At 41.5% G+C, this 6,875-nt stretch overlaps 1 long non-coding RNA gene across 14 annotated transcripts; it reads left to right on the top strand.

Annotated features, from left to right (window-relative positions):
- The first annotated feature begins 342 nt into the window (after window positions 1-342).
- Window positions 343-6,393, top strand: LOC123071891 (uncharacterized). 14 transcript variants are annotated; one of them, XR_006434583.1, is made up of 9 exons: window positions 343-899; window positions 1,070-1,105; window positions 1,177-1,214; window positions 1,320-1,395; window positions 1,535-2,700; window positions 2,996-3,120; window positions 3,210-5,647; window positions 5,882-5,976; window positions 6,102-6,393. It is a non-coding gene; the product is annotated as an uncharacterized lncRNA (long non-coding RNA). The 14 variants fall into 14 exon arrangements; XR_006434584.1 differs by having other exon boundaries at window positions 1,067-1,105; XR_006434578.1 differs by having other exon boundaries at window positions 992-1,105.
- The last annotated feature ends 482 nt before the right edge of the window (window positions 6,394-6,875 follow it).

Raw genomic sequence — 6,875 nt, 5'->3', positions numbered from 1 at the left:
CCTTTCTGTCACTGGGTAAGAACACCACAAGATTGAACCCAAAGCTAAACACTTCTCCCATTGCAAGAACTATCAATCTAGTTGGCCAAACCAAACGGATAATTCGAAGAGACTTGCAAAGATAACTCAATCATCTCTAGTCCTAATGGAGCAGTTGGTGAATAGTCCGCGCAGTTAATTTTCGCTGGTTTATTTTCGTCATCCTCCCATCATCGTTTTTTTCGTCATCTCTACTCCTAATTTTCGTCGGTTATTTTTCGTCCGTTTTTTTGTTCCACCTCCCACCACGCCTCGTACGTAACATTAGCTCCCTCCCACACACCGAACCGGTGGAGAAAAAAATCCAGAAAAAACAGCGCCCATGCCCCGCTCCCTCGATCCCTAGCTAGCCATCGCTCCTCTCCCCTTCTCCACCCGCCGCCACCGCCACCGCACCTCAATCTCGAGCCATTTCCTTCTCTCCGTCTGTACCTCCTGCGCTACCGCCGCTCCTACCCGGACCATCCACGTCCTTCTGACCCACGCACGGCGCCTGCACTCCACGCCTCCACGCGACGCCACCACACCAAGGGGCGCTGATGGCCGCCACCGGTGTGGGTGGTGGACTTGCGGGCCACCTCATGCCGACGCGGTGCCTCCCGACGACCACCACCACCACCTCCTCCTCCTCCTCCTCCTCCTCCTCCTCCTCCTCCTCAAGCCATCACCGCCGACTCCCCTCCACCATGGCTTGCATGCGTGAGCCCGACGCTGGAGGACGACGTCGACCATGCAGTGGAGCCTAGCGGGCGTGGACCGACACAGTGGTCATCGCCTAGGATCGATGACCGACGCTGAAGAGGAGGGGGGCCTCTTCCTGCTGCTATCTTCCCCATACCCTACGGGCTGGATCTAGAGAAGTACGGTGCATTCCTTCTCCCCTGTGTGCATTTGATGCAATTTGGGGTAACTTTGTAAATACTGGAACTTTGTATGAACATTATGTGTGCAGTAACTTACAAGGAACAGAAATATTTGTATCGAGAGAGGGTGAGGGGCTGATTTGTCTAGCACTTTTCTCTTCCAGCAGATATACAAGTTGTTGCCGACGACTCCGGCCGGGCAGGTGATGTTATGCTTGACCACTTCCTGCATAAGATTGTTGACTTGTTGACTTCTGTCTCAAATGTCGCTCAGGTTCTTTCTCCATGTGCCAATCCAGCTCAGCTTGACTGGTATGAAAGTCGCATGTTATTCATGTCGCATGTTATTCATGTCGCATGTTATTCAGGTTGTACATCTCACAATTGTTCTTTATCCATATCTACATTTGCTTTTAGTCATAGCAAAAAGGGACAAGGACGGTGACTTCAACAACGATAGGGCGGAAGCCAGTATGCCTGGACCAACAAGCCGGTGTTCTTTCTTCCCTTCTTTCATTACGTTGGGAGTGGATAATCAACTTTTGTTTTTCTTTTCTATACCTTCTTATTTATGCATCTTAGTTAGGAAGCTAACTATGTTTCTTTGCATCATCATGGAATATTTTTTGCAGGATTTGCAGACATTTGCTAAGCTTAAATACGTGAATATGGACATGTAGTACTATTCATTAGAGTGGACAGGTGAATGTAGACAATTTCGATGGTTTATTAATTTTTCAGAGGTTTGTGATGCTATTATACATGTTCATCAATTTATTATGGCTGTTCTTGCACATAGATCGACAACCAGCCTATTGGTGTTGTTGCAAACTCTTTGTTGTTACATAATTTCAAATCATTTTTCTTAATCATGTACAGATATTTCAGTAAATGACTGCTTTAAACCATACCTAATATCATTATAATTAGTAACCCATATTGTGTCACATAACTAGATATTGGCAGTCAATTATCAATTGTCATGCAGATATTGAGTTCAACAACTTCAGCTGCACATGAAAAATGAGGAATATTTGGAAGTGCTTGAGCTGAGTTATTTCCATGTTTTATTTTTAGGAATCCTCTCTGTATTCATCTTGTTATACCTGAACTTAGTTTTTGTTGTTATCGATTCTTGGTGTTGGAAGCTAGGCATAGTTAGGACGTCTTCCAGAAAAATAAACAATGTATCTAAAAGATCAAACATTAGAGTGTACATTCTTGCACTACAAGCTTGTCAAAAATCCTTAGTTACTATTCTTCCAGTACACAGAGATAAGGAGATTGGGAGTACACGGAGATAACAAGATTGGGGGCATGTCTGGTGGTTGCAATGAAATTATTTATATTGGTGCTTACTGATTGTTGTACATATTTTTTCACCGACATAATAGGACTAAGTAATTTGATCATAAGATAGGTAATAATTGACTTCTGAAAACTGAACTAGCCAGTTAAAGTTTCTGGAAATATTGCAGAGCTAACTTACCTGATGGCCATGATATATATTTAAGTGATAATTGCTTTTTGATTGCGTGAACTAAGGCTACAAGGAACTAAGGAGCGGCACTTGGAGAGGAAGGGTGCCAAAATCCAAAAAGGAATTTGGCATGCAGCCACTCCACTGACACAACAATCTCGTTACGTGACGCCGCGTAGATGCCCATTGCAGCGGTGGCCACTGACACCGACGACAATGTGGCATTGCAGCAAGCGACCCCGAAGCTGGCGAGGCTCGCAGCAGACCTCTGTTGTGCACGCCCATCCGACCCTACCCGACGGTGTTCCCTGAGCCATGGTTTGTGCCTTCCCCTCCCCTATATCATCTAACTAATTCCTTGCATGCCATCACCACACAATCCACTAGAGGTAGACTAAGCCATACTGGAAACGAGCTTCCCATTTTCCAGTTTATTTTGTTTCCGGGTTTGCAGTTTTTCCCCGCTTGATCATGTATACTTCTCTTTTTAATGTATCTATGATCCTCCTTCTACAAAGAAGTTATCCTTTGTAGGTGATGCAAAGTCTTCTTTCTTTTTTGGCTAAAAATTTTCATTGTAGAAAACAAAATTCATGCCTAATGAATTTGTTAGGTGAGATGTGGAGTAAGAGGAGACACCAGACCAGCTCGCACTGCAGTTGGCATGGTTAACATTACAATCTTGGAAAGTGATCCCCTCTATAGACGAAGGATTTATGGACGTACGAAGGTACTACAGTAAGTGCAAACGCAAGATCTCTCACAAGTATTTCTTTCTCTCCCTTCTTTTTGAGTCTCCAATCACTGTTTATGCTTTATTACTGCAGGAATGTGGCATAGATTATCTAGAAAATGGACTGCTTCCTCCTGATGCCCAATCATGGTGTCAGGCTTCATTTGATCCTAAACAACTGCTTTGATCAGTAATTTATCTACTCTTCATCACTGCCTGCAATTTTGATCATTGACTATAGTTTGTAAATCAACTTGAATTTAACTTGGTAAGTTTTAACTGTCTATTTTTTTGCTTATCGGCTATGTATGGAGGTTGTCACATGTTTGATTGGACTTCAATTTGGACATGTAGTCCTACATTTCGAGGTATAAGATTGTTGTTTGTTTCTATATTTTAACATTTCTTCTTATGGCGTAGAAACTGTATTCTATTTCCCCCTTTTTGGGCTAACTTGTGTGTAGAAGCTCAAAGGAAGAATTATCGACTGGCTAATCTCTTCTTTCAACCTGTTAGAACTTACATTTTTCCTGCTTAAAGTATTACATGAATACACTAGATAATCACTGGAGCTTGCAGAGTTGACGCAGTATAACAGATTAGCCTGATGCTAAAAGATGTAGTCATGCAGACCTTGCCAATGAGTGAATGTTGGATTAGGTCCTGATCATCCGGATGTTGCGGCAACTCTTATAAATGTGGCAATGATGTACCAGGATGCGAGCAATATGAGTACTGCTCTTAGGTATCTTCAGGAAGCATTTAAGAAGAATGAGTGCCTTTTAGGCCCAGGTCATATTCAAACAACAGTTCGCTATCATGCTCTCGCCATTGCATTTAGCTGTATGGGTGCATACAAGCTTTCAGTTTAGGTTAGTTCTGACGAAAAAATGGCGGAATAACATTGTGACACATTTTACTGACTTCATGATTTTGGTGGCAGCATGAAACCAAGGCGCATGATATACTGGTAAAACAGTTAGGGAGTGATGATTCACAAACAAAATATTCAAAAATTAGTTGAATATATTTAAGGGGCAAGAACAGCAAGTATGTGCTGAAAAATTATTTCACATGGTTGCTTCACTCTTGGTTCAGGGATTCTTGCACATTCCCAAAGTAGCAACTTCAAGTTATAGGTAGGAGAAAGTTGCACTTAATGGATTCAGATCATGCGCATTACATTTTTTCATAGGGGCATATGTTTTTTTCGTGAATACGCAAAGCTTGTGTATCATTCCATTAATAGAAAATAGAATGAGTACAGTCGAGGGTACAACACATGACATGAACGTGCAAAGGCATGAACATGGAACCCGGAGCAGAGAGACAAGGGATGCTCAGCCCGAACATGGAAAATACACAACTAAACCCACCAATCCTAGAACTAGGGAGGCAGACCAAACAAGCATGACATCGTGCATCTCCAAATCCAACACTGGGGACGCCGCAAGCAAGCAAGATAGCGCCTTCAAGAAGGAGAACGACGTCGCGAAGCCGCCACCATCCGATCTGGAGAACTGGACCTAGGGTTTCCCACAATGCTCGAAAAGATGTTTATTGGATCTCAAGTTTATTCAAAGTGGGCCACGAGAACTTTATGAATCTGCTTGGCTATTGGTGAAGAACAAAATCCTTTCATCAGAGGTATGATGTTTGAATAAGGTCAAAATAGGGCTCTCTTCGAGCATCTCCATTGTAGGTGTGTACTGATTCTATTAATTTTCTTACTGTCAACAGTATGGTTCCTATAAGGTGCAGCCAGTTCAACAGTTTTAGCATGTGTTGGTAGCCAACAATTGCTAATAATCAGTATTTGATAATGCTTTGGATTATTCTGTAGTTCTTTTTTTACCGCAGTTATGTTGCAGTCAAAGATACTGAGAACCTGGACTGGATGACCCAACTTCAAATGGCAATGGGGATAGCTTACTGTCGAGAGCACATGCTTAAGCTGAATCTACCTGCTAGGCCAAGGAACCTCATCTCAACAGTTATGTTGCAACGGTGTCAGATCTTGATGTCTGGAATGGCACCAAGGGATCTGATTCTGTCACTGATGATTGCATCATGCTATATTTCATTGTGCATTAGTATGGCATCATGCTTAAGCTGAATCTACATACTATAGCTTACTGACGAAGATAATGGCTGCATCTTTTTTTAGCTTGTCTCGTCGCATCTAATAGAAAACATACAACTTGATATATTCTGTCGGATGCATATCTTTTTTTCTTGGAAGTTGAACACTCACAGCAATGATGGTAAACCAGGGGGCATTTATTTTTTTTAGTTACAGATTTTCTCAGCAGTGTTGGTGACGTATGATATTTCATTGGGTGGCAAATTAACATATTTTGCCTCTTTTTCAGATAGCTAAAGATAGTTTTGCTGGCCCCTTGTTTCTTGGAGATAATCTCTTTTGCGATGTGGAATATTTGGAAACAGATGAATGCTTGGAGTTTTTTTAAGGGAAGCAAGCATCTTTGTCTGGATGGATCTGGTCACATAGAGTTAAAACCAAAGTCCACTGTGAGTGCTTGGATCTCCTCTGTGTCTTGAGCTTTTGATCCTTAGACTTCAATTTTTCTTTTTCTTTTAGGGGTATCCTCTACCCCTATGTAATCATGTAACTTTGTACGTTACTCCCCCTTTTCCTTGTTCTGTTAATGAAAATTACACAGTAGGGGGTTCCCCTACTGTTTGCCTTTTTTTGAAGAAACATCACCGAAAAGTCTTACTTTTTATTTCATTTAATTTCCTTAGTCATGTGTTGAAATGTTGGGAGATTAAAGTTTATGCTCTATTCACACACCATGGAGGCAACCATCGCAGAGTCATAGAGGGGGCATCCAGATAAAGTAAGACACTAATTGTATATATAACCAGGTTTTGTATACAATGCATGATGAGTATTCTATGTTGCACATTCATAAATCTCCCATGTGAAATTTTCATGCTAACTATATATATATTGCTTGTGCAGGATGGTTATGAGTTGAGAATGAAAATTTATTATACTTGTATACAAGTACCATGCGAGTGAAGCGAAAGACAATATTCCTGACGTTTTATAGGAATTTCTCAAGCACATCAAGGAGATCTTAGTTTATAATAGATACTCCCTCTATAAAGAAATATAAGAGTGTGTAGATCACTAGACGCTCTTATATTTCTTTACGAAGGGAGTAATTATTAGTGCTCTCTTTGTATACATTGTCAAATTACAATTTAAGTGGAGTGGATTTTATTTTTTCTATACATGTGAAATTTGAGTAGCGAGTCATATATTTATTATTCAGATGGGGTATTGTGGCGGGCTTCCACCTAGCTATATACATTACATTTGTATAGGTGCATTGGTGCAATCATGAAAGAAGAAAGCCCGTGGCAACGCACGGGCGTTCTACTAGTACATAAAAAAATTCAAAGGAGATTCAAATATTATTCATAGATATTTTGGATCATAAACCCACAATTCATCGGTCTTAACAAACACACCGCAAAAAGAAGATTACATCGAATAGATCTCCACAAGAGAGGGGAGAACATTGTATTGAGATCCAAAAAGAGAGAAGAAGCCATCTAGCTACTAGCTATGGACCCGAAGGTCTAAAGTAAACTACTCACACTTCATCGGAGAGGCTATGGTGTTGATGTAGAAGCCCTCCATGGTAGATGCCCCCTTCGGCGGAGCTCCGGAAGAGGCCCCAAGATGGGATCTCGTGGATACAGAAAGTTGCGGCGGTGGAATTAGGTT

Source organism: Triticum aestivum, chromosome 3B (assembly GCF_018294505.1).
Source record: "Triticum aestivum cultivar Chinese Spring chromosome 3B, IWGSC CS RefSeq v2.1, whole genome shotgun sequence".
NCBI classification, from domain to species: Eukaryota; Viridiplantae; Streptophyta; class Magnoliopsida; order Poales; family Poaceae; genus Triticum; species Triticum aestivum.
This window is presented reverse-complemented; position numbering and strand designations above follow the sequence as displayed.